Genomic DNA, 26203 nt, shown 5'->3' with positions numbered 1-26203 from the left:
CTGTTTCTTAGTAATTTTTTGAAAACTCTGTAGTGATTTTTAAAAATCTTAACAGAGTGTTGATTATTTAAATGATAGCAGAATATGTGTATGTAATAGTGATTTCAGAGGCTGGGCACGGTGGCTCGTGTCTGTAATCCCAGCACTTTGGGAGGCCGAGGTGGGTGGATATCACCTGAGATCAGGAGTTCGAGACCAGCCTGGACAACATGGTGAAACCCTGTCTCTACTAAAAATACAAAAAATTAGCCAGGCGTGGTGGCACATGCCTGTAATCCCACCTACTTGGCAGGATGAGGCAGGAGAATTGCTTGAACCCAGGAGACAGAGGTTGCAGTGAGCCGAGATTGCGCCTTTGCATTCCAGCCTGGGCGTTAAGAGCGAAACTCCATCTCAAACGAACAAAAAACGGATTTCATACAGAAAGGTTAAGGTTCTCATACTATCATAGAACATCTAATAATTTAATGCAGAAGAGTTGGAAAAGTATCCAGCCTTATTTGATTTTGAAAGTTAAGTGCAATCGTCTATTACCTTATAGCTGGCAGAAATCAGTGCTTCTTCTTTCTAACTTTGGGTTTATAATCCTCATCCTTTGTGATATAGTAAGAATTATAAAGTACTGGGAAGACCATTAGTCTGTTATTGGTCCATGAAGGATTTCATTACTGTCATCATTCTGGGTTTTCTTTTCTGAAAGTGACCTTCTTCCTGTGGCCTTGGCAGTTGAGAGGACCACTGTTTTCAAGAGAACTGGGAGTGGCTTCCTATCTAAATAGGGACTAGCTGTGGTTAGAAGGGGAAGTGAGAAGTGGCTGGATTGCTGCTTCTACTTTTTCCTACTCAACCCTTCTTCCGCCCAACTCTATTACCAGGCCTAGGACCTTAAATTCTGGATATAATGGACCATATCCTGGAATATTTTGTTATGGGAACTTTGGTGACAGAGTTTCTTATAACAGTGAAACTTTATGTGATATTGTGAAATATATATTTGGTCTTTATTCTGTTTCCTGGCCAAAAAAAAAAACCTCCTAAAATTCTAGGACTCTCCCTAGTGATTAGAGCGTCTTTTGTATGCTAATGAGATGACTGGAGGCTGGGGACCCCTAGATAGCTTCAGGATGGGGACTGGTCATCTGAAAGACTGAGGAGAGGCTGATAGAAGGTCGGGACTTCAGCACTCCTCACCCCCCCCATCCCACCCCCACCCCCACATCTCTGTGGAGGGGAGAGAGGCTGAAAGTTAACCTCATCAACAATGGCCAGTGATTTAATCAACTATGCCTATGTAATGAAGCCTTCACAAAACCTGAAAGTACTGGGTTCAGAGAGCTTTGGAAGAGCTGAACACGTGGAAGTTACTGAAGGACTGCGCTCAGCCACTCTTCTCCCACACCTTGCTCTGTGTCTTTTTATTTGGCTGTTCATCTGTATCCTTTGTAATATCCTTTATAATAAATCAGTAAACGTATGTAAAGTGTTTCCCTGAGTTCTGTGAGCCACTCTTGCAAATTAATCTAACCAAGGAAGGGGTTGTGGAAACCCCAGTTTATTGCCAATCAATCAGAAATGGCATCTGAAGTCTAGGACAGTCATGTGGGCCTGAGCCCTGGACTTGTGGAATCTGACACTATCTCTAGGTAGATAGAATTAGAATTGAGTTAAATTGTAAGACACCCAGCTTGTGCGCTGCTTGCTTGGTGTGTGGAGGAAATAACCCCACACATCTGGTGTCAAATATTGTGCTGAGTGGTGAGAGTAGGCAAAAACACTTGGGGATTTTGTTTTTCCTATCCTCAGACTCCACTTACTGTTTGGTGGCTGTGTCACCCTTTATGAATGAACAGATGAATGTAGGTAAGGACTTCCTACTGACAAGGCGATTGCTAATTAAGATGTAATATGATACAAAAGTAGGGAACATTTAAGAAAGTAACATTTAACTTCTTGTGCTTTGAGAAATTCCCGGAGAGTCTTATTAAAATACTCTAGAACAGGGCTGGGCGTGGTGGCTCACGCCTGTAATCCCAGCACTTTGGGAGGCCAAGGTGGGCGGATCACCTGAAGTCAGGAGTTTGAGACCAGCTTGGCCAACATGGTGAAAACCCATCTCTATTAAAAATACAAAATTAGCTGGCTGTGGTGGTGCATACCTGTATTCCCAGCTACTCGGGAGGCTGAGACAGGAGAATCACTTGAACCTGGGAGACGAAGGTTGCAGTGAGCCCAGATCACACCATTGCACTCCAGCCTGGGCAACAAGAGTGAAACTCTGTGTCAAAACAACAACAACAACAACAAAAAGCACCAGAAAACAACATGAAGATTGTCATGTTTTGGCCATTAGTGTTCCATATCCTGAGAATGCAGAATTAAATTGGAAAGTTAACGTAATTCAGTCATTGTTATAACCTGTTAAATTAACATGTTGCATTTTGTTTAATTTTGAAAAATTAACTCATTAATATAGTTCAAGATTTAAGGGGTATACATTTAATCTCCCTGTATTTCTCTCCCTTTAGCCTCTTCTTTAGAGGCAATCAATATTCTCAGCTTAAATATGCTTCTAACATTTATTATTTAAAGGACTTCTTTGGTGGGTATGAATAAGTAAAGTTGATAACATGGATTCTAGAGTCAGACATTTTAAATTTTCATCTGCTCAACAGTTATTGAGCACCTACGAGGTAGTTTTTTGGCACTGGAAATAACAGCACTGAACAAATCACAGCCTTCATGGAAATTACATTATAGTGGGTGGAAACAGGTGCTAACTAAATATTGATTTACTATATAATGAGATGATGAGTGGTAGGGAGGAAGATAGTACTGGGTAAAGGGAGAGAGAGTGATATAGAAGTGCTGTTTTATTTTTTATTTTATTTTATTTTTTTGAGAAAGAGTCTTCCTCTGTTGTCCAGGCTGGAGTGTGGTGGTGTGATCTCGGCTTACTGCAACCTCCACCTCCCGGGTTCAAACAATTCTCCTGCCTCAGCCCCCTGAATAGCTGGGATTACAGGCGTGTGCCACCACGCCCCACTATTTTTTTTTTTTTTTTTTTGCATTTTTAGTAGAGATGGGGTTTTGCAATATTGGCCAGGCTGTTCTCCAACTCCTGCCCTTTGGTGATCCACCCATCTTGGCTTCCCACAGTGCTAGGATTACAGGCCTGTGTCACCATGCCCAGTGAATGTGCTGTTTTAGATTAGATGGCTGGGGAAAGCCTCTGATGGGGTAACATTGAGCAGGTAATTACTGTCTGAAAGAGTCAAACTTGTGACTTTTGAGATAAAAACGTTTCAGGAAGAGGACCATCGAGGACAAAAGTCTGGAGACTGTATTTACAGTAGAGATGTATATCCTTCCAGAATGGCGGAAGAGGCTAGACTGGCTGGAGAGGAAAGCTGAAGGAGAATGGTAGGGGATAATATATAAGAGAAAAAAGAAAGTAAAAGAATTGTGTGGGAGTAGTGTTGGGGATTGCTGATGACTGGTTATGTAGGGTTTGTATACCATAATAAGGAAGGAGGATTTTATTCTGAGTGGGATGGGAATCTTTTGGAGAGTTTAGATTTATAGGGTTCAGTCTAGCTGCTTTGTGGAGAGTAAACTCTGGGGGGCAAGGGTGAAAGCAGAGAGATTAGTTATGACTCTGAAATAGCCATAGAGTATACTAGCCAACACTATACTAGATACAGTGAGCTTTATCAAATTTAGTTAGTATTATTTTTCCCCTAGATTTGATTTTTACCTCTTGAGGAATGGAGGTAAGAAGTAAAAATGAATTCATAATGAACATTTATATTTGTAAATGATAACTTTAGGAATTATAGTTAAAACTCTGGAGGGATTCAAATTTGTACAGATCCCATATTTCAAGAAATATGGTAAAATTCCCCAAAGAAACTCCAATACCTTTTATAGTTATATTATAGCATACAATAATTTTTTTTCTTAGGCCTTCCAAAAAAGGGCTGTGTTGCACAGTTTTGACAAATTAAATATTGGGTGCTATTTTTTCCTCTCCATTTTGACTAGATGACATTTTGAATTTGAAACTTCCTTGGTTTCTCCAATGTATATCAAAGTGCTAGAAAGTATTTAAAAGGCAAAATCCTTAGACTTTAAGCAACCTAGTTGCTAGTGATGAAAATAAATGGAATATAAAAATGTCACCTTGGAAAATTTAAACTGACAGAATAATATGTTAGAATTTGCTGGCAAACCTGCTACATCTGGTATTGCAGAAAGGAGGTGGAACATGGGAAATCTGAAATTTGAGGATCTCAGAACTCCTAATACCTAACTGGGTGAATGAAGTCCCTTGAGTCAGAAATGAAATCACATGTAAGAGAGACAGAGAGACCAGACATGGTAAAGATGTAGAAAATGGAAAACCAAAGTGGACACTGCAAAGTATGCTAAAATATAAATGGTAATGGGGCCGGGCGTGGTGGCTCACAATGGTAATCCCAGCACTTTGTGGGGGCAGGCAGATCACTTGCAGTCAGGAGTTCGAGACCAGCCTGGCCAACATGGCGTAGCCCAGTCTCTACTAAAAATACAAAAATTAGCCAGGCATGGTGGCATGCACCTGTGGTGCCAGCTGCTTGGGAGGCTGAGGCCCAATAATTGCTTGAACCTGGCAGGCGGAGGTTGCAGTGAGCCTAGGTTGCGCCACTGCACTCCAGTCTGGGTGACAGAATGAGACTCTGTAAATAAATAAATAAATAGTATTGGAAGCAGAAGAGAAATGGGAAATGAAAGTTAAAGGGAAAGCCCGCCATATTGACAATACTTTAAATAAATATTTGCTGGATCCAGTCAGGTTTAAGAAAGAAGTTGAGGCCAGGCGTGGTGGCTCACCCCTTTAATCCCAACACTTTGGGAGGCTGAGGCGGGTGGATCATCTGAGGTCAGGAATTTGAGACCAGCCTGAGCAACATGGTGAAACCCCGTCTCTACTAAAAATACAAAAAAAAATTAGCTGGGCATGGTGGTGGGTACCTGTAATCCCAGCTACTTGGGAGGCTGAGGCAGGAGAGTCGCTTGAACTCAGGAAGCGGAGATTTCAGTGAGCCAAGATCATGCCATTGCACTCCCACCTGGGCAACAAGAGTGAAACTCCGTCTCAAAAAAACAAAAAAACAAAAAAGAAGTTGAAATGGCTGGTAAACCCATGTACACATGCTCAAAAAGAATTGTGAAATAAGTTCCAAGGCTTGTATATATTATTCATTAAGTAGTTGTAGCCCAGAAGAGGGCATTGCTGATTTTTTTATTTTATTTTTTTTAAGACAGAGTCTCCCTCTGTCACCCAGGCTGGAGTGCAGTGGTGCGATCTCGCCTCACTGTAACTTCTGCCTCCCAGGTTCAAGCAATTCTCCTGCCTCAGCCTCCTGAGTAGCTGGGATTATAGACATGCCCCACCGTACCCAGCTAATTTTTTTGTATTTTTAGTAGAGACAGGGTTTCATCATGTTGTCCGGGCTGGTCTCAAACTCCTGGCCTTCAGTGATCTCCCCACCTGGGGCTCCCAAAGTACTGGGATTACAGGTGTGAGCTACTGCACCTGGCCCATTGCTAATTTTCTCTACTCTCAATTTCTATTAATTTGGTTTGCTTGTCTAGGCTTCCTAAAATAGGACTTATAAAAGTAGCTATTAAGTATTTCAAGTTAATGGTTTAGAAGGTAATTTTTTAAATTAAAAAAATAGTATTACAGAAGTAACTTTACCCAGGGAAAGCATTGTATATTCTTATTATTAAATTCTCATTATATCTCTTCATGAGTTTTTATTATTGCTAATAAAATAATGTATGTACAGCTACCTCTTTTAGTTAAAAACAATATAATGCTACCTTTAACTCAAACTTATGTACTTTTAATTTCTATTTAAAATAAGAAAATGTAATATGACATACCTCACTTTGGGTCATGGAATCATAAGATGTTTGAGCTGAAAAGTTTTTTCCATTGTGAACACATTTAGTTTTATAGCAAAGCAACTTATACAAAGCAACTTGTACACTTTTAACTTTTAAAACTGAGCATCATCTTTCCAGTGAAACAAGAAGAAAAATTTTTAAAATAAACAGGATGAAAATTACAATAGAGAATGTCAATTCCAAATAAGATACTACAGGTTTTGCTGATTCTTCCATTGTGTGGCAGGGCTCAAGTCATCATTAGGAGAGAATTTATTTTAAAAGTATTACCTTAAACTGCAAGGATGTGTGTCAGACATCTCAATTTAACATGCCAAAAGAGAAGCCATGTTGTCAAAATGCCCACTTAACCCACCCAACCATCTCAAATCCACCCTTTGCTGACCTTCTCTAACCCCAGTTTTTAGAGTTTTCTTTCCCCTTTTTAAATAAGAGAAAGTAGACAGATGCATATTGGTAAATGCTAACTGTCCATATTCACATAGAGACACAGTGTACTCTCTGAGTCCAGTATACAGAAAAAGGAGGAAAGGAACTAGAATTCTCTGCACTACCACACAGGGGCCTAGCACCCTCCAGGTTCCAGAAGAGTGAAGGGAGCAGGTTTTTCTTTTTTCCAACAGAGCTCGGTGGTGGTGATTCCATACAGTTTTTGTTCAGACAGGAAGGGATAAAAATGAATTTGGAACAGAAAGGGGTAGAGACTCTTATCCCATAATATTCTGCTCAAAGTATTTACCCCCCAAATAAGTTGAGAACCATGGTGTAGAGAAAAGAGACCTCAAGAGCAGGGCAAGTGAGCCCCAAGAGGGGCAAAAAAATAAAGACTGCAACTTGCTCCCAGGGACTGGAGAAAATTTTAAAAAGGAAGGTTGAATCCATCAATGTTCTATTAGTCATCTTCTCCTTCATCCTACTATCATTCCTTCCCTTCATCATCATCATCATCTTCTTCCTCATCCCCTTCCTCAGTATCTTCTAATCCTCCTCCTCCTCCTCCTCCTTCTCCTCCTCTTCCTCTTCTCCTTCTCCTCTCCTCCTCCTCGTTCATCGTCCATATCGGGAACCAAGTAGTACTGTAATGGGATGGGACAAATGTCATCTTTGATTACCTTTCCTAACTCATCAGCACCCGCATCAGAATGGTCAGTAAACCAGGTGAAGAAGCTCTCTGGTGCCTCATGCTGCCTCTTCCTGCTGGCTTTATTCTGTGTTTGACTTGAATGTTTCATCACATCCTTTCCAGATTCCATTTGATTTCAGTGGACTTTGAAGATGGAATACCACTCTCATTCAGATGAAATTCTTTGAAGAGAACTTTATTTTCAAAGGAAGGATTTTCATCAAACTAAAAGTCTATTCTGTAACCTGACTTAGTATCTTCAAATTCTGTCACTTCAGCTTTGGTCAGATAATGCAGTCCCTCTTCGTCCTTCTCCCTAAGCAGCGCAGACACTTGAGGATGGTTGACAAACGTTATAACCCCAAAACTTGGAATTTTGGCGATAAATTCTCACCTCTTCTGAAAAAAATGGTTGACAGAGTTTATTTTCTGTTCTGCTTTCAAAATCTCCTCCCTCAGTTCATTAAGCCTGTTTATTTCATTTTGTACTTCATCAGTATGTTCAGTTGCTTCCTGCTGTTCTTTTTCTCTTCTTCGGCAAGTCTAGAGAGGCTGATGATGTCTCTTCCAGTCTCAGAACAGGAGATGGTCTTGGTTTCTTCTTTTGAGGCGGGAGTGGAGACTGGCATTTAGGGGCCATGCTGCTAGGAAGGTTCGAGAATCAGACCACAAGTCTCCTTGCTCGTCAGGAGGAAGCTCAGAAAACTCTGAAATAATTTTAGAGTGATCTTTTCCCCTGCTCCCTAATTTTACAGATGAAGAAATGGAAACACAGTAAAATTCCCATATCTAGTTATGGCAGAGAAAAGACCAGAACTTTGGTCTTCTGGCTTCTGGTTTAGTGCTCTACGTTTTAACTTACGTTTGTATTATACTTTTTTTTTTTTTTTTTTTTTTGAGACGGAGTCTTGCTCTGTCGTCCGGGCTGGAGTGCAGTGGCCGGATCTCAGCTCACTGCAAGCTCCGCCTCCCAGGTTTACGCCGTTCTCCTGCCTCAGCCTCCCGTGTAGCTGGGACTACAGGCGCCCGCCACCTCGCCCAGCTAGTTTTTTGTATTTTTTAGTAGAGACGGGGTTTCACCGTGTTAGCCAGGACGGTCTCGATCTCCTGACCTCGTGATCCGCCTGTCTCGGCCTCCCAAAGTGCTGGGATTACAGGCTTGAGCCACCGCGCCCGGCCTACTTTTTTTTTTTTTTTTTTTCATTTCAGTTTTACATGAACAAAGACAGGAATTATCTTTTTTTGTTAGATTGTTGCTTTGTGATTAATTGACCTGAGGTGAGCGCTTTATGCATACATAGAAAGATGCACTCTTCTTGTTGAGAAGGTTAACAGCCTTGTGACTGTCTTCCTTTAAGTGAAAATCAACCTGTACTTTCTAGGGATACGTATTTATTTAAACTTTCTAATGTTTTTGTGGTTGTTATAAATTTAAGTGGTACAAGTACAGTTTTGTTACGTCGTGGTGAAGTCTGGGCTTTTAGTGGGACCATCACCTGAATAATATAAGTCATACACATTAAGTAATTTCTCATCCCTCACCTCCCGCCCCGCCCTCTGAGTCTCCAGTGTCCTATTCTACACGTTATGTCCATGTGTACACATTATTTAGCTTCCACTTGTGAGAACATGCAGTTCTCTATTTGGGAGGCTGAGTAGGAGATCATTTGAGCCCAGGAGATCGAGGCTGCAGTTAGTTGTGATCTTGCCACTGCACTCTGGCCTGGGTGACAGAGTGAGACACTGTCTCAAAAAAAAAAAAACAAACTTAGTTATTTGTTAAATCAAGAGCCCCAGTGATTCTTACCAGCAATACTATGACAGTCCACTTCCAGTTTTCTGTACCTCAAAAAAAAAAAAAAAAACAAAACTGATATCCTAAAATATTCCTAATATCCTAATATATTCCATAAATCAGATATCCTACAAAGCCAAACTGGTGTTCTTGTTAAAATTAATAAGTCTATAAGCTGTTAACCAAAAAAGTTTCCACTAACACTGCGTACTTAACTCTCCTAAATAAATTTAAATATGCAAAATGTTAAATCAAAATAATAAAACAACACAACCATAAAGCAGGCAATTAAGATTAAAAGGTTTATGAATGTCTATCAAAGGATAAACGGATAAAGAAAATGTAGGCCGGGCGCGGTGGCTCACGCCTGTAATCCCAGCACTTTGGGAGGCCGAGGCAGGCGGATCACAAGGTCAGGAGATCGAGACCACCGTGAAACCCCGTCTCTACTAAAAATACAAAAAAAAATGAGCCGGGCGCAGTGGCGGGCGCCTGTAGTCCCAGCTACTCGGGAGGCTGGGGCAGGAGAATGGCATGAACCCAGGAGGCGGAGCTTGCAGTGAGCCAGGATCGCGCCACTGCACTCCAGCTTGGGCGACAGAGCAAGACTCCGTCTCAAAAAAAAAAAAAAAAGAAAGAAAATGTAATATCTGTATACAGTGGAATACTATTCAGCTATAAAAATGAATGAAATCATGTCTGTTTTGGCAACATGGGTGGAACTGGAAGCCATTATCTTAAGTGAAACAGCTCAGAAACAGAAAGTCAAATACCCTGGAAGATCCTCTCTGATTACTTTAATTTTCTAAGCCAGGTCATAGGCTTAGTAAGAAAGGAAGCTATTAGGAGTTTGAAAAGAGAGGAGAGCATATAATTGTCTAGAAAGGTGGGAAAGCGAATGGACTAGAGAAATATAGTATGATCACCAGGCAGTGTTAAGGGCTCATTTGAGGCTAAAGGTTCTGAGTTAAAAGTGAGGCCAGTCAGCTTGGTTTTGTGCTTTTTTTCTCCAGCCACCTTCACTTTAGGAGTAGGAGAATAGTTGAATTTACCTGGCTTGTGGTTCTGCAAAGTGAGTATGTCCAAGTGATAGAGGAGCAAGTGATTGTAATGATGGACCATGGAACTTAAGCTGGTAAGGAGAGGAGAGGACTTCACAGGATGAGGAACAGTGAAAAGATGGTTTGAAGATAGGCCAGGTGCGGTGGCTTACGCCTGTAATCACAGGACTTTGGGAGGCTGAGGCAGGCGGATCACAAGGTCAGGAGATCAAGACCATCCTGGTCAACATAGTGAAACCTCATCTCTACTAAAAATACAAAAGAATAAAAAAATAAAAAATAAAAATTAGCCGGGCATGGTGGCACATGCCTATAGTCCCAGCTACTTGGGAGGTTGAGGCAGGAGAATTGCTTGAACCCGGGAGGCAGAAGTTGCAGTGAGCCGAGATCACGCCGTTGCATTCCAACCCGGGCGACAGAGTGAGACTCTGTCTCAAAAATAAAAATAAAATAAAAATTAAGAAAAGATAGTTCAAAGATAGTGGTCAGTAGATGGGAGATCTGGTGGGGTCGCAAGATTATATTAATTTATGTATTAGAAAGGATGAGCTGGAAATATAAAACGGTATTCAAAAAGAGTTGCATGAAATTGAGATTATTGAGTGGGTGCATTAGAGTGTGCTGATTTAGGGTTACATTTGAGTGTGCTGATTTAGGGTTACATTTAGCTCTTTGCTTTTCACAGCAACACCATGATATAGATGGTGTAAGCATCATTAATCTTGTTTCATAGATGAGAAAACTGAAGCTCAGAGAGGTTGGGCAGTTTTCCCAAGGTCACAAAGCTGCTGATAGGTTAGCTATTTAGGACTCAGACCCCATTACTCTGATTCTCAGTGCTCACTCCTCTACCATACTGTATCAGTTTTCTGAAAGTTAGTAACTTATTTCCCTATCTTTACACCTAGATTGCAATCTCAAGTCAAAACTTTTGACAAATATACATTACCAAAATTATTTTCCTCTTCAGAAATCTTCAGACTCTTAATCTTAGGGCAGTGTTGGAGGGGTTTACTGCCACTATTTTTACCTAGCTGATCTTATTGAAAACACATGTATTAGAGGCTTAAATATGACAGTTTTGTTTAGACTGCCTTTCATAATGGGGCTTAAGGTGGGTGGAGGATGGAACAAAGAGGAATGTACTGTTCTTTCAGCAGCATGCCTGGACAGACAGCTGTACTGTTAGAATGTGTCCAAATCCACGTGCATTCTTTTTGGTGGCAGTTTGCACCATTGCAAGTCTCAAGGATAGTTGGTTATTGGATGTTGTCCATTTGGGACATGATTCTCTTCTCTCCCCCAACGAAATAATTATCACACTTTTTGCATTTTTGCACATTTAGCTTTGTGGTAGGGGGCGGACTTGGAAGAATTCTTTAAATGTGAAGGAAGAATGGGGGAATTATTATTAAATATACTCTGAACTGATCTTTATCATTTAAATGACAGAATAGAAAAATGTTTCACCTAAATTTCAGACAGTTTTTTTCTTTTAAAAAATTATTTTAAATTGTGATAAAATACACACAACATAAAATTTACTTTGTTATCAGATGTTTTAATATCCTCTAGTATTATTTTGTTGGTATAATATTCTGTTTAAAGTATGAATAGTTCCCTGGTGGTGACCCTTATGCACCTTGACCACAGGAACTCTCTTTCTTCTCTGTTACTTTTCTGTTTCCTACCTACTACTGGTACTGGACCTTTTTATTCCACTAGTGAAGTCTGATGATAGAACATGGGGGTAGAGAGGTGGTAGGCCTTAGCAGCAGAGTCTCATGCAGTATCTGTGAAACATGGGGCATATCAGCTCCTTCCTCTCCTCTGGAGCCTTCATGGCAGCTCCTCAGAGGGAACGTATAAGAAAGCCTGAGTCAGGGAGTATACAACTCTGATCTTCTTGCTTCCTTGCTTACTAGCTTTTATTGATTTCTTACCATCTTTAGAGTGAGGTCCAAACTCCTTAACAGAGCATCCAAGGCTTTCATAATTTGATGCATTCCCAATCTCATACATGCTCCTGAGGCTGTAGCCATGCTAAAGTACAGGTGGGCCTGTAAATATGGCCTGTCTCTGGCATACAGTAGTTGGTCCAGAAGTATTTCCTTTTTTTTTTTTTTTTTGAGACAGGGTCTCGCTCTGTCACCCAGGCTGGAGTGCAGTACCCAGGCTGGAGTGCATGGCTCACTGCAGCCTCAACCTCCACCTCCGTAGGCTCAAGTGATCCTCCCACCTCAGCCTCCCAGGTAGCTGGGACTACAGGCGTGTGCCACCACACCTGGCTAATTTTTATTTTTATTTTTGTATTTTTAGGAGAGACAGGGTTTCACCATGTTGTGCAGGCTGGTCTTGAACCCCTGACCTCAAGCCATCCTCCTGCTTCGACCTCCCAAAGTCCTGGGATTACAAGCATAAGCCACTATGCCCAGCCAAGAAATATTTCTTGAATGAATGAATATAGTATTAATACATATCACAGTTGTACTATTTTATATGCTAACCTGCTTTTATTCAATGGCTAGTTCTTGAGTTTCCTTTAAGACTCAGGCCAAGAATCCTCTTTCAAGAGGCCTTCTCTGCTTTTGTCTATACTAGTAGACACTCTTGCTATATGATACCAGAAACATTCAGGCCATATCTCTGTATTATAATAGCTGATTTACTTTTTTGTTTTTCCCATATTAGTACATGAGGTTCTTGAGGGCCAGGGACCATGTCTTACTTATCTTAGTAACCCCTGATTCTGGGCCTGTTCTTCCTAGGTACTTTCTATTACAAAAAAATAGATAAGATAGCTGTTGCTCTTGGTTCCTAATATTTACATTATATAATGTTATATATTGAATATCCCTGACTTTTAAATTTTATTTTCTTGCCTTTTCAAGGTCCAAATTGTTTAGACACTTGACTTGTGAAATAGTCAGTATTCCAATGAGTATAAATCATGATAGTCATAATTAGTATAATGTGATTGCCTATTATGGGATTGGGACGTTGGGTAGGAAGCTTAGAATTGCAGAGTTAATCCTCATGTGGAGGAATTATCTGAGCACTTTAAATAATTGGACAACATTATATAAGCCTTACCCTTCTAGGTCTGAGTTTTGCACATTTTAAACTGGTGACTCATTAAATTGTATTCCTACTTAGGATGTAACTATGGTTAATGTAGTCGTGTTTCCTAATTTCCACTGTTTTATCAATGCTCCTTTTCTTTTATACTCTGACGTCAAAAGTTATGTAATCTGGGTATTCCTCAGATTTAGTGATTTAGTCAGTGGGTATTAACATTATTTGTTCCTATAAGAAGGCTTTATTTTAGATATTCTTCTCTTTCTTGAGACAACATCTTGCTCTGTCACCCAGGCTGGAGTGCAGTGGCGTGATCGTGGCTCCTCAGCTCACTGCAACCTCCACCTCCCGGTTCAAGCAATTCTTCTACTTCAGCCTCCTGAGTAGCTGGGATTACAGGCACGCGCCGCCCCCCCCCCACCCCACCCACCACACCCAGCTAATGTTTGTATTTTTAGTAGAGACGGAGTTTTACCATGTTGGCCAGGCTTGTCTCGAAACTCCTGGCCTCAAGTGATCCACCTGCCTTGGCCTCCCAAAGTGCTGGGATTACAGGCAGGAGCCACCATGCCCGCCCTGTGTTCTTACTTTTTAAAGTCCAGATCTTTGTTTTGCCTTAAGTTTTTATTCTCTGTGTTCCTAATTTTAGTTATAAGGTCATTTAGTTGAAACAGTGAACAAGGACACTATAAGCTTACTAAAAATGCCTTGGATTTTTGGAGCATGAATGTGCGTACTCTAAAGATTTCTTACACAAACAATTTTTTTTTTTTTTTTTTTGAGGCACAATCTTTCTCTGTCACCCAGTCTGGAATGCAGTGGCGGGATCTCAGCTCACTGCAACCTCCACCTCCCAGGTTCAAGCAAGGAATCCTCTTACCTTAGCCTCTCAAGTAGCTGAGACTGCAGGTGCATGCTACCACACCCAGCTAATTGTTGTATTTTTAGTACAGACAGGGTTTCACCGTGTTGGCCAGGCTGGTCTGGAACTCCTTATCTCAAGTGATCTACACGCCTCAGCCTCCCAAAGTGCTGGGATTACAGGCATGAGCTGCTGCATCTGGCCAGTACAAGCTTTAATATAGTTGTTACTTTCAGTAGAATTTTGGCATGTTGGAATTTGAACCTTTTATTACCAAAATTTGTGTATTCCATTTTATGTAATTATATCCCTGCAGAAATATTAGTGTAGGCATATTTACATAGCACCTTAAATACATAGCAGAATGTTTTACACATACAATGAGTAGGGAGACCAGAGTCTTGGATCCCATATTGTGGGTATTCTATTAGAAGTCTATCATGCCCAAATGGACCATAATTCATTAAGGAAAAGAAGTTTTAATAGCAGTTTTTCCCTTGATTACTGATGACTGAGATATGAGAAAGTTCTTATTCTCCAACCAGAAAGCTACTTTTATACTGGTTTCATAACCTCTTAATACGTAGTCTCTCTAACTTTGCAGAAAAGGACTGTACACTTTTTATTCTTAAGTATTTTAAAAGTTGATTTTGGCGCCTGTGGTTTCCCAGATAGTCCCTAAAATGCTAGATTTACAAAAGAGGTAACTGTTTTACCACCCCCAATTAAATGAATTAATTGCAGTTAAATCCCAGGTTCCTTAATCTACTGTTTCTTGAAGTTTTGTTGGATAAGGAAGGAAATAGTAGTAACAACTGACTGCCCTTCTGAATTCTGCTGTTAGTCCCAGGGCAAGATGCTCCCAGAAACAGTCTCCCTGAGGATGACTGTAGTTGAAGGGGGATGGTATGCCACGACTATTCTTGGAACTTGTCTTGGCTGTTTCTGTGCCTCTTTGGCAGAGGCCAGAAGGGCTGGGTTGAATCTCGGGGCATCTTTGGAATAATCAGGATGCTTAGTGTAGAAGCCTGGCTTGCAACTAGGGTTCAGTGGTCTGATAGTGTTTGTTGGCTTGTTTTTTGTTTATTTCTCATATTGTTTTTAATCCCTGTTCTCCTTGTCAGAAATAGGAACCTACAACTCACTTGCTCATCTCTCCTAGGCTAGGGTGTTAAATCTTCCTCTTCTATTGATTCATTCACTCTCTTAAGTATTAGACATCAAAAGCAAAGTTTTATTTCTTAAAAAGTATACCTGTTTATAGTTATCTTAGGATAAGAAAATGTAACGACTCTCATCTGTGCATGTTGGCTCACGCCTGTAATCCCAGCACTTTGGGAGGCCGAGGTGGGCGGATCACCTGAGGTCAGGAGTTCGAGACCAGCCAGACCAACATGGTGAAACCCCATCTCTACTAAAAATACAAAAATTAGCCAGGCATGGTGGCAAGCACCTGTAGTCCCAGCTACTTGGGAGGCTGAGGCAGGAGAATTGCTTGAACCTGGGAGGCGGAGGTTGCAGTGAGCCAAGATCACACCACTGTACTCCAGCCTGGGTGACAGAATGAGAATCTGTCTGAAGGAAAAGAAAAAAAAGAATATGTAACAGCAGTAAAAACAAATAGCGACTGCTGCTAATAAAAGCCTTATTATTTTTGTTTTCTTGAATAGCACTTGAATATGCCAGATATTTGCCTTCAGCTCCCAAGGTGAGATAATCTTAAATAGAACTTTATAACAACCTTTTATACATATATTTTAAAAGGAGTGATTGATTTTGATCAATTTCTTAGAAACTTTTTAAAAAAAATTTTTGTGGGTACATAATCGGTGTATATATTTATAGGGTATAGAGGATATTTTGATACAGGAATACAGTGTGTAATAGGGTATCCTATTAAACATTGGGAAAGTAGGGTATCTATCACCTCAGGCATTTATTCTTTGTGTCGCAAACAATCCAGTTATACTCTTTTAGTTATTTCAAAATATATGATTAAATTATTAACTAGAGTCACCCTGTTGTGCTATCAAATACTAGATCTTATTCTATTTTTCTGTACCCATTAACCATCCCCCCTGCCCCCCAACTAATGAACTTGTGACTGTAGAGACTGTGGCAAGAATGTGTCTACTTGGCCAGGTGTGGTGGCTCACACCTGTAATCCCAGCGCTTTGGGGGGCCAAGGCAGGCGGGTCACTTGAGGTCAGGAGTTGAGAGACTAGCCTGGCCAACATGGTGAAACCCTGTCTCTACTAAAAATACAAAAATTAGCTGGGCGTGGTGGCTCACACCTGTAATCCCAGTTACTTGGGAGGCTGAGGCAGGAGAATTGCTTGAGCCCGGGAGATAGAGGTTGTAGTGAGTCGAGATTGTGCCACTGCACTCCAGCCTTGGTGACAAAGTGAGACTCTGTCTCAAAAAAAAAAAGAATGTGTCTACTTGTCTAGCATGCAGTCTCCTTTGTTAATTTGCTTCATCATTCCCTTTCATCAGCCTTTAGACTCACCGCCTAGGGCATGAGCTCACATTCTCATTTATTAGACTTACAAGACAGTGGCATGCCAGACAGTAGTAAAACCTCCCTAGGATATCTGTCTGCTAAGAGACTAAAATTAAGAGCTAGATATTTTCTCCCTTAAGGGCATCCATTTAAGGAGAGTGGTTCCCCCACTATCCTACCCCGAAAGTAGCTCATTTATTTCATTTAGGTAACTCAGACATGTCTGTTGTAATATTCTAATTAAGCCTTCAGATGTTAACTAAGCTTTTATTATTGTGAAACATTCTTGGCAGTGGAAATCTGGTCTTTGCTAGTTCCAAGTGACTGGTGGTGGCTTTTCTGTCCTGGGCAGGGCAGGGAACAGAGGACCCATTCAAGGGGACCAGGGAAAAGGGTAAAGTTGCTGGCTGAACAACTATCAGCCTGGTCTAACATCTTGCCTCTCTTTCTCTCTCTGTCATTGACATCTTATTACTCTTGTGGCTATGTTTGGTACCTTACCTAGTTCTGCTAAAAACATAACTAACTCATATCTTTTCTCCTGTTTTTGAAATAAAAAGTGCTCTAAGAAATTTCAGCTGGACATGGTGGCTCATGCTTGTAATCCTAGTACTTTTGGGAGGGTGAAGCAAAAGGATTGCTTGAGGCCAGGAGTTCAGGATCAGCCTGGGCAACATAGCAAGACCTAGTCTGTATTTTAAAATATATTTTTTTAAAAATGAAAAACTCCATGGGGGAAAGGTACTAAAAGGTCAGGGGATAGGCACCCTTTTATATTTCTCTACTTTGTCCTTTTTGCTTAGAACCAATAGATTTTTTTTTTTTTTTTTGAGACAGAGTCTCTACTCCGTCGCCCAGGCTGGAGTACAGTGGCACGATCTGGCCTCACTACAACCTCCACTTCCCAAGTTCAAGTGATTCTCCTGCCTCAACCTTCTGAGTACCTGGGATTACAGGTGTGCGCCACCACTTTGAGGTCTCAAACTCCTGACCTCAAGTGATCCACCCGCCTCAACCTCCCAAAGGGCTGGGATTATAGGCATAAGCCACTGTGCTCAGCCCCAATAGAAAATTTGAGGAGTATAAAAAAGTTGTAGAAGGTTTTAAGACTGTGCCAGGGCTGAAGTAATATGAAGTAATAGTCATTCATATGTATATACATATATATACATATGTGGATACATGTGTGTATACACACACATATATATATTTCAAAGTATTAGGCTCCCACGTAGCTGGGATTACAGGCATGTGCCAGCATGCCTGGCTAATTTTTTGTATTTTTAGTAGAGACGGGGTTTTCCCACGTTGGTCAGGCTAGTCTCGAACTCTGGATCTCAGGTGATCTGCCTGCATCGGCCTCCCAAAGTGCTGGGATTACAGGCGTGAGCCACCGCGCCCCAGCCTTACCAATGTATTTGAAACCATTTTATTTTCTTTTCTTTCTTTTTTCTTTTCTTTTTTTTCTTTTCTTTTTTTTTCTTTTTTTTTTTTGCTCTTTTGCCCAGGCTGGAGTGCAGTGACATGATCTCGGCTCATTGCAGCCTCTCACTCCTGGGTTCAAGTGATTCTCCTGACTCAGTCTCCTGAGTAGCTGGGACTACACGGGCCAGGATGGTCTCGATTTCCTGACCTCATGATCCTCCCACCTCGGCCTCCCGAAGTGCTGGGATTATAGGCGTGAGCCACTGCACCTGGCCAGAAGCCATTTTCTTTTTCTTGCAAGTGACAATATCATACTTCAGGGTTTTCTTGAGAGGGTAGGTGGCATTGTAATTATTCCTTTAAAAAATTTTTATGTTTTGTTTTCATATAGTCACATCCAGTCAGTGTTCAAATCTCATTCTTTTTCAGCTTTTTAAATTAATATCCAGGTAAGATCTATACATCACAATGATACATTTAATAATTGTTATAATACTTAATAATATGTCCAATGGAATTGATCCATTATCTTAATTCTCTTTTGGTCTGTAGATTCTCTGCCTAAAATAATTAGCTTGGTATTGTTTGGAGCAAAGTAAATTGTTATTCTAAAAAGCTATCAAAAGCCTTTCTGGCTGGGCATGTTGGCTCACGCCTGTAATCCCAGCACTTTGGGAGGCCAAGGTGGGCGGATCATGAGGTCAGGAGATCTAGACCATCGTGGCCGACACGGTGAAACCCCCTCTCTACCAAAAATATGAAAGTTAGCTGGGTGTGGTGGCGCATGCCTGTAATCCCAGCTACTGGAGAGGCTGAGGCAGGAGAATTGCTTGAGCCAGAGAGACGGAGGTTGCAGTTAGTGCACTCCAACCTGGTGACAGTGGAGTCTCAAAAAAATAAATAAATAAAATAAAATCACAGCCTTTCTAACTTTAATGTTTGTGACTAAGTTATTCTAATTGTATGAGCTATTTCCTAAAACATACTTTCAAAATACTTCTTGATAGTTTTGGAAGAATGTATGTGGAATGAAGACTTTTCTGTTAACTTACGGTTTTTGTTTTTGTTTTTGTTTTTGTTTTGAGGCCGAGTTTCACTCTTGTCGCCCCGGCTGGAGTGTAATGCCACGATCTCCGCTCACTACAACCTCTGCCTCCCAGGTTCCAGCGATTCTCCTGCCTCAGCCTCCCGAGTAGCTGGGACTACAGGCACCCGCCACCAAGCCCAGCTAATTTTTGTATTTTTAGTAAAGACAGTGTTTCGCCATGTTGGCCAGGCTAGTCTCGAACTCCTGGCCTCAAGTGATCCATCCGCCTCGGCCTCTCAAAGTGCTGGGATTACAAGCGTGAGCCACTGTGCCTGGCCGAACTTACTGAATCCATATTTTACAGTGCAAAGTACCACATAATATTCTGGGTGGACATTTGTCTAACCCTGTTAATTTAGTATCTTCAGAAGAGATTTGCCACTTTTAGACCATATGTATTTATAAGAGGGATAGAATAGGCTTTCTTGCATAATTTGAGGAATACCAGCAGTGTCTCTTTGCCTACTTGTTAATGCCTAAAATTCTCTTTTTCGGGGAAGTTGCTTTTATTTTTAACTCTGTATCCTATTAAGATATAAATATTTCTATGGTCAGGGAGATTAACAACCATTTTTTGTGCATTAACATCTTAGTACAGTTATTTATCAGATTATCTTTAAATTCTAAAGCTCTAGAGTACAGACCTTGCCCTGGATGAATGAACACCCTCAACCTTTAGCTCCTGTGTAGGTAAAATAAATTGAATTCATTCTCTTTCTCCTGTTACCACTCAGCAATCAAAGATAAAGTCACTTCAGTCTTTAGATTGAAAAAGATTTAGGACAATGTGCATACACATATACATTTGCGTATGTGTATATACAGAGAGTGGTAGAGGTATCATGAAGGGTTAATAGATAGTAGGACAAATTCAGCAAGAGATCAGTAAAGGAGGGTGCCTGCCAATCAAGGCCTACTTTATAATCTTCCCTAGGGCAAGACCTAATTAAGGAATTTCCTTTTCTTGAAGTGTAGCATATTACCAACTTTTAATTCTAGTCTTTGGTGTTTGAAAATGCTGATAATCTGTTATTTAAGATTTTTAAAGTAAATTTATTTGCTTTGTACTTTATGTTGAATTATTTTGGGCTCTAGCTCTGTGACTACCTTCAGTAAGGACAAATGTATTTATTTGTGGTATATATTGGGATTTTTTTCCCCTTTTGTTCTTGGGGAAATATTCTAATGAAGAAGAAACATCTTTGACCAGTGGTTAAATGGTGGTTAGGTTTGAGTTTTTTTCTCCCATCAATGATTTTATTCTTTTTCAAAAATGAAGAAATAAATTAGGCAAGAGTTTCCTGGATACATGAAAACATGGACATGAAAAGTCAGGCTAGTTGTGGTGGCTCATGTCTGTAATCCCAGCAGTGGAAGGCCAAGGCGGGAGATTGCTTAAGGCAAAGGGTTTGGACCACAGAGTGAGACCCCATCTCTACAAAAAAAACAAAATAATTAGCTGGGCATGGTGGTAAGTGCCTATAGTCCCAACTACTTGGGAGGCTGGGTTGGGAGGATTGCTCGAGCCTCGGAGTTTGAGGCTGCAGTAAGCCATGATCGTGCCACTGTACTCCAACCTGAGCTGTGATGGTGCTACTGCACTGAAGCCTGGGTGACAGTGAGACCCTGTCTCTTTAAAAGAAAGTCATTCTTTGAGGTTTCACAGAGTTCCTCACAGAATTTTATTTATATTTCTTTATACCTACATGTAGCATAATTACATACTATATTTCATAGCAGTGTAAAATCAACTTCTTCTAGCAAAATCTCTAATGCAGATATTAAGCTCCTTGAGAGTTGTCTCTGTATCTTTTGGTTTTGTATTCCGATTAGTATCTAGCTAACAGTAACATCCTGCTATAAGTGGGGTATAAAATGTGGCATATTGTTATTAATAGGTTAGGGAAATCATCAGTGTGATTTTGCACAGACGGCCAGTAGTTATAGAGACAATCACCAGTTGTATCAGAACTTCAGCCTCCTGGTTAGAATAGTTGCTCAGAGTTTTTTCAGTGAATGAGGATTTCTGTTTTTATTAATTATGCTAATACAAATTATTTAAGTTCCCACTTTTCACTTAATTGTTATTCTCATATACAACTATGTTGGGGATTATTATTTTTTTTTTAAGAAAGGTATTATTGCCAGACAAGGTGGCTCACGCCTGTGATCCCAACACTTTGCTCAGGAGTTTGAGAGTAGCCTGGCCAACATGGTGAAACCCTGTCTCTACTGAAAATACAAAAATTAGGCCAGGCGCGGTGGCTCATGCCTGTAATCCCAGCATTTTGGGAGGCTGATGCGGGCAGATCGCCTGAGGTCAGGAGTTTGAGACCAGACTGGCCAACATGGTGAAACCCTCTCCTACTAAAAATACAAAAATTAGCTGGGCGTGGTGGTGGGCGCCTGTAATCCCAGCCACTCAGGAGGCTGAAGCAGGAGAATTGCTTGAACCCTGGAGATGGAGGTTGCAGTGACCTGAGATTGTGCCACTGCACTCCAGCGTGGGTGACAGAGCGAGACTCCATCTCTAAATAAGTAAATAAATACAAATACAAAAATTAGCCGGGCATGGTGATACGGGCCTGTAATCCGAGCTACTCGGGAGGCTGAGGCGGGAGAATCACTTTAACACGGGAGGTGGAGGTTACAGTGAGCCTAGATTGTGCCACTGCACTCCAGCCTGGGTGACAGAGTAAGACTGTGACTAAAAAAAAAAAAAGCATTCTTTAATGTTTGGTCACAATGACTAAACTAATCTTCCTTTGTTACCAGACTGCCATGGTTTGATTATGTCCCCCAGAGCTTGCGTGTTGGAAACTTAATTGCTATTGAAAAAGTAGTGGGAGGTGGGATCTTTAAGAGGTTATTAGGTCATGAGGGTGGAGCCCTCATGAATGGATTAATCTCGTTATGGGGGAGTGGGTTAGTTATTTCGGGAGTTGGCTCCAAATAAAAGTGTGAGTACTGTTGAGTATGCTTTCTCACCATAAGATGCCTCCTGCCATGGGTTGACCTTCACCAGATGTTGGTGCTATGCCCTTGGACTCCTAGTCTCTAGAACTGTGAGCCAAATAAGCGTGGGTTTTTTTTTTTTTTTTTGGTTATTTTTTGAGACAGAATCTCTCTGTCACCCAGGCTGGTGTGCAGTGTGGTGATGATAGCTCACTGCAGCCTTAAAATCCTGGACTCAAGCTCCTCCCACCTCAGCCTCCTGAGTAGTTGGGACTATAGGCACAGGTTACTGTGCCCAGCCAAATTTTTAATGTTTTGTAGAGATGAGATCTCACTTTTTTGTTGTTCAGACTGGTCTTAAACTCCTGGCCTCAACTCAGCCTCCCAAAGTATTGGGATTACAAGCATGAGCCATTGTGTCAGCCCTATATTCTTTAAAAATTACCCAATCTGTGGCATGATGTTATTGCAGCGAAAATGGATAAAGACATAGGCTTTTCTGTAGAGTTGGATAGAGTTAAAATGTTGTTCTTAAATAATTCAACAAGAACTACCTCAGCTTATTTCCTGTATTTGACTTTCCCCACTTATGTTTCTCATACCTGTTTAATGTCTCCTAGTCTTAACTGTTACTGTTTCCCATAGTGGTGGTAAGCCTGGTGAAAGACTAGTAAAACCCCATTTTTGGGCAAAAGGGTTTACTCCTGTTTGTGTTACATTGACATTTCATTTCTATTTTATGATTTTCATTTCTAAATCTCAACTCTCTGAAAAAATTAGGCAAGCAGAAAATGAGAGAAAATTCTAAATCTGGGGTCTTTTTAATACTCTCCAATATTACTAACCATTTCTGTCTAAAGATGCAGGTAGTATCCAGATGAAATTAGACTATATCATTCTCTGTGAATATTGTGGAGAAATGCAAGTCTTGACTGCAAGGCACTGTGAGTTGCTTATCGAATATTTTTGGCATTATTGATATTACTAAATGAACTAGAATTTCATTGAAAATTTAAAGCCTTAGAAATTGGACTACGAAGTCACGCTAGTTAGTGTCATATAGTGGTGTTCTTCATACTTTTTTGTTCACATACTTCCTAAAAGAGCTTCTGAAAGCTATGTATGTGGGAAGAGGATGTGACTCTAAAGAGATAGCACAAGGGACATGTATCTACTCTGTGTCCTGTATAAGCAGGTGGTGAGTCCATAAATCTGTACATGTATTAAAATTCATAGAACAGTACACAAAAAGAAAGAAAATAGCTATCTTCTCTGTTGCACGTGCTTTGCAAGAGCATCTAAGAGCTTTGGGTGACATCTAAAACCTTTTTCACTACAAGTTTTAAAAAGTGCTAATTCTATCATTTTTGGTGTGTTATAAATACAGTCAGTCCTTCACATGTCCAGGTTCTGCATCTTAGTTGGATTCAACCAAGCACAGATTGAGAATATTTGAGGGAAAAAAAACAATAAAAAGTAAACAGGAAAAAAATAACAAATACAGTATAACAACTATTTATGTAGAATCTACATTGTATTAGATATTATCAGTAATCTAGAGATGATTAAAAGTATACCAGAAGATGTGCATAGGTTATGTGCAAATACCATGCTATTTTATATAAAGAACTTAAAGATCTGTGGATTTTGGTATCTGCTAGGGGTCCCTGTGGAAACTGTGGTACAGTTGTAATGACATTTTAAAATGAAACTACTTCAGCATTATTTTAACTGTATCCAGGAACCTGATATTGCAGGAATTTGTTATTTACCATTATCCATTTAAAAATATACATGAACAAGCTCTTCTTTAACAGCTGAAAGTTGTAACTTATCCCTGTTTTCATTTGGATTTGTATTTCTCTTTTAATTTTGTTGTCGTTGTTGTTGTTGTTTGTTTGTTTGTTTTTGAGATGGAGTCTTGCTCTGTCACCCATGCTGGAGTGCAGTGGCACAATCTCGGCTCAATGCAACCTCTGCCTCCCGGGTTAAAGTTTCTCCTGCGTCAGTCTCCCGAGTAGCTGGAATTACAGGTGCCTGCCACCACACCCCTCAGAGTTTTGTATTTTTTGGTAGAGACTGAGTTTCGCCATGTTGGCCAGTCTGATCTCGAACTCCTGGCCTCAAGTGATCTGCCCACTTCGGTGCCCGGCCTGTATTTATTTCTGTTTTTAAAAAAATGTTTAATTGTTACATATTTTTACATTTCTTGGGTATATGTGATTATTACATGCATAGAATGAGTAATGATTAAATCAGAGTATTTGGGGTGTCCCTCACCTTAGGTATTTATCATTTCTATATGTTGGGAACATTTCATATCCTCTCTTTTAGCTACCTAGAAATGTGAAATACGTTGTTGGTAACTGTAGTCACTCCACTCTGTTATTGAACATTAGAACTTTTAACCTTCTTACAGTAAGTTTATACCCATTAACTAATCTGTCTTCATTCCCACCTCCCACTCTTTACAGCCATCTACAATTTTATATTCTCGCTCCGTGAGATCAACCCTCACATAAAAGTGAGAACATGTGGTATTTGTATTTTTGTGCCTGGCTTATTTCACTTAACATAATGACCCTCAGTTCCATCCATGTTACTGCAGATGACATGATTTCATTCTTTTTTTATGGCCAAATAGATTTCCCTTGTGCATATGTGGTATGTACACCATATTTTCTCTATCCATTCGTTGATTTATAGACACTTAGGTTAATTCCATATCTTTCCTGTTATGTATAATGCTGAAACAAACATGTGAATGCAGGTAGTCTTTTGATATACGAATTTCTTTTCCTTTGGATTAATACCTAGTAGTGGGGTTGCAGGAACGTATGGTAGTTCTGTTTTTAATTTTTCGAGAAATCTCCAACTGTTTTTCATAGTAGCTGTACTAATTTACATTCCCGCCAACAGCATATGAGAGTTCCCTTTTCTCTGCATTCTTACCAGCATCTGTTATTTTTTGTCTTTCTAATAGCAGCCATTCCAAGTGGGGTAATGTAATATTTCATTGTGGTTTTGATTTGCGTTTTCCAGATGGTTAGTGATATAGGACATTTTTTCTTTTTCTCTTTCTTCTTTTTTTTTTTGAGATGAAGTCTCATTCTGTCGCCCAGGCTGGAGTGCAGTGGCTCGATTTTGGCTCACTGCAACCTCCGCCTTCCAGGTTTAAGCGATTCTCCTGCCTCAGCCTCCAGAGTGGCTGGGATTACAGGCAGGCACCACGATGCCCGGCTCATTGTTGTATTTAGTAGAGACGGATTTCACCATGTTAGTCAGGCTGGTCTCGAACTCCTGACCTCGTGATCCACCTGCTTTGGCCTCCCAAAGTGCTGGAATTACAGACGTGAGCCATCGCGCCCTGCCAAGAGCATTTTTTTCGTATACCTGTTAGCTATTTGAGAAATGTCTATCCATGTCCTTTTTCACTTTTTTAATGAGTTTTTTGTTTTGTTTTGTTTTTGTTTTTAAGTATTGAGTTGAATTCTTTGTATATTTTGGGTATTAGTTCCTTGTAAGATGAATAGTTTGCAAATATTTTCTCCCATTCAACAGGTTGTCGCTTAACTCTGTTGATTGTTCCCTTTGCTGTGCAGAAGCTTTTTGGCTTAATGTAGCTCCATTTGTCTATTTTTGTTTTTGCTGTCTGTGTTTTTGAGGTCTTAGCTATAAAATCTTTGCCTAGATCAATGTCCTGAAGCATTTTTCCTATGTTTTCTTCTAGTAGTTTTCTAGTGTCAGGTCTTACGTTTAAAAGTCTTGAATCTGGGCCAGGTGTGCTGGCTCACGCCTGTAACCCCAGCACTTAGGGAGGCCGAGGTGGGCAGATCACCTGAGGTCAGGAGTTCAAGACTAATCTGGCCAACATGGTAAAACCCCAGCTCTACTATAAATACAAAAAATTAGCTGGGCATGGTAGCACGTGCCTGTAATCCCAGCTACTTGGGAGGCTGAGGCAGGAGAATCGCTTGAACCCAGGAGGCAGAGGTTGCAGTGAGTCGACACTACACTCCAGCCTGTGCAACAAGAGCGAAACTCAGTCTGGGGGAAAAAAAAAAGTCTTGTATCCAGCTGGGATTATATACTGAGGTAGAAAATCATGATTTAGCTATTATCTCAATGATCTAGTGTGTATTGTGTGTGTTTTTGTATTTCCCTGGCATAACTGTCCCCTCCCCCATGATCCAGAAAAGTAAAAGTATGTATTTATCCAGAAGAAGCACTCTTGTAAATTGCTACTGTTATGTTAGTGGCTTCTCATTGCCAACAAAATAAATCTGAACTTCGTAGTGTGACATTCAAGGCTGTCTGAGATCTGGTCCTTGCTTACCTCTCCTACTTTCATATTCTTAGCAT

The 26203-nt window shown here is 40.5% G+C and overlaps 1 protein-coding gene and 1 pseudogene across 6 annotated transcripts in view; one reads left to right on the top strand and one right to left on the bottom strand.

Moving 5' to 3' along the window:
- Positions 1–26203, top strand: part of LOC105484502 (ABL proto-oncogene 2, non-receptor tyrosine kinase) — a 131068-nt gene that overhangs the window by 36609 nt on the left and 68256 nt on the right. For 2 of the 6 annotated variants that reach the window (XM_011746185.3, XM_011746183.3), the window contains exon 1: positions 19174–26203. This exon is cut by the window's right edge and continues 23095 nt beyond it. The exons of the other annotated variants lie outside the window; for them this stretch is intronic. The gene's annotated coding sequence lies outside the window, so the exon portion shown is untranslated. Of the gene's footprint in view, positions 1–19173 lie in introns of those variants that run through there. 6 annotated transcript variants of the gene reach the window in all.
- LOC105484501 (protein SET pseudogene) lies at positions 6845–7715 on the bottom strand (annotated as a pseudogene).

This window comes from Macaca nemestrina, chromosome 1, assembly GCF_043159975.1.
Source record: "Macaca nemestrina isolate mMacNem1 chromosome 1, mMacNem.hap1, whole genome shotgun sequence".
Lineage (NCBI taxonomy): Eukaryota > Metazoa > Chordata > Mammalia > Primates > Cercopithecidae > Macaca > Macaca nemestrina.
This window is presented reverse-complemented; position numbering and strand designations above follow the sequence as displayed.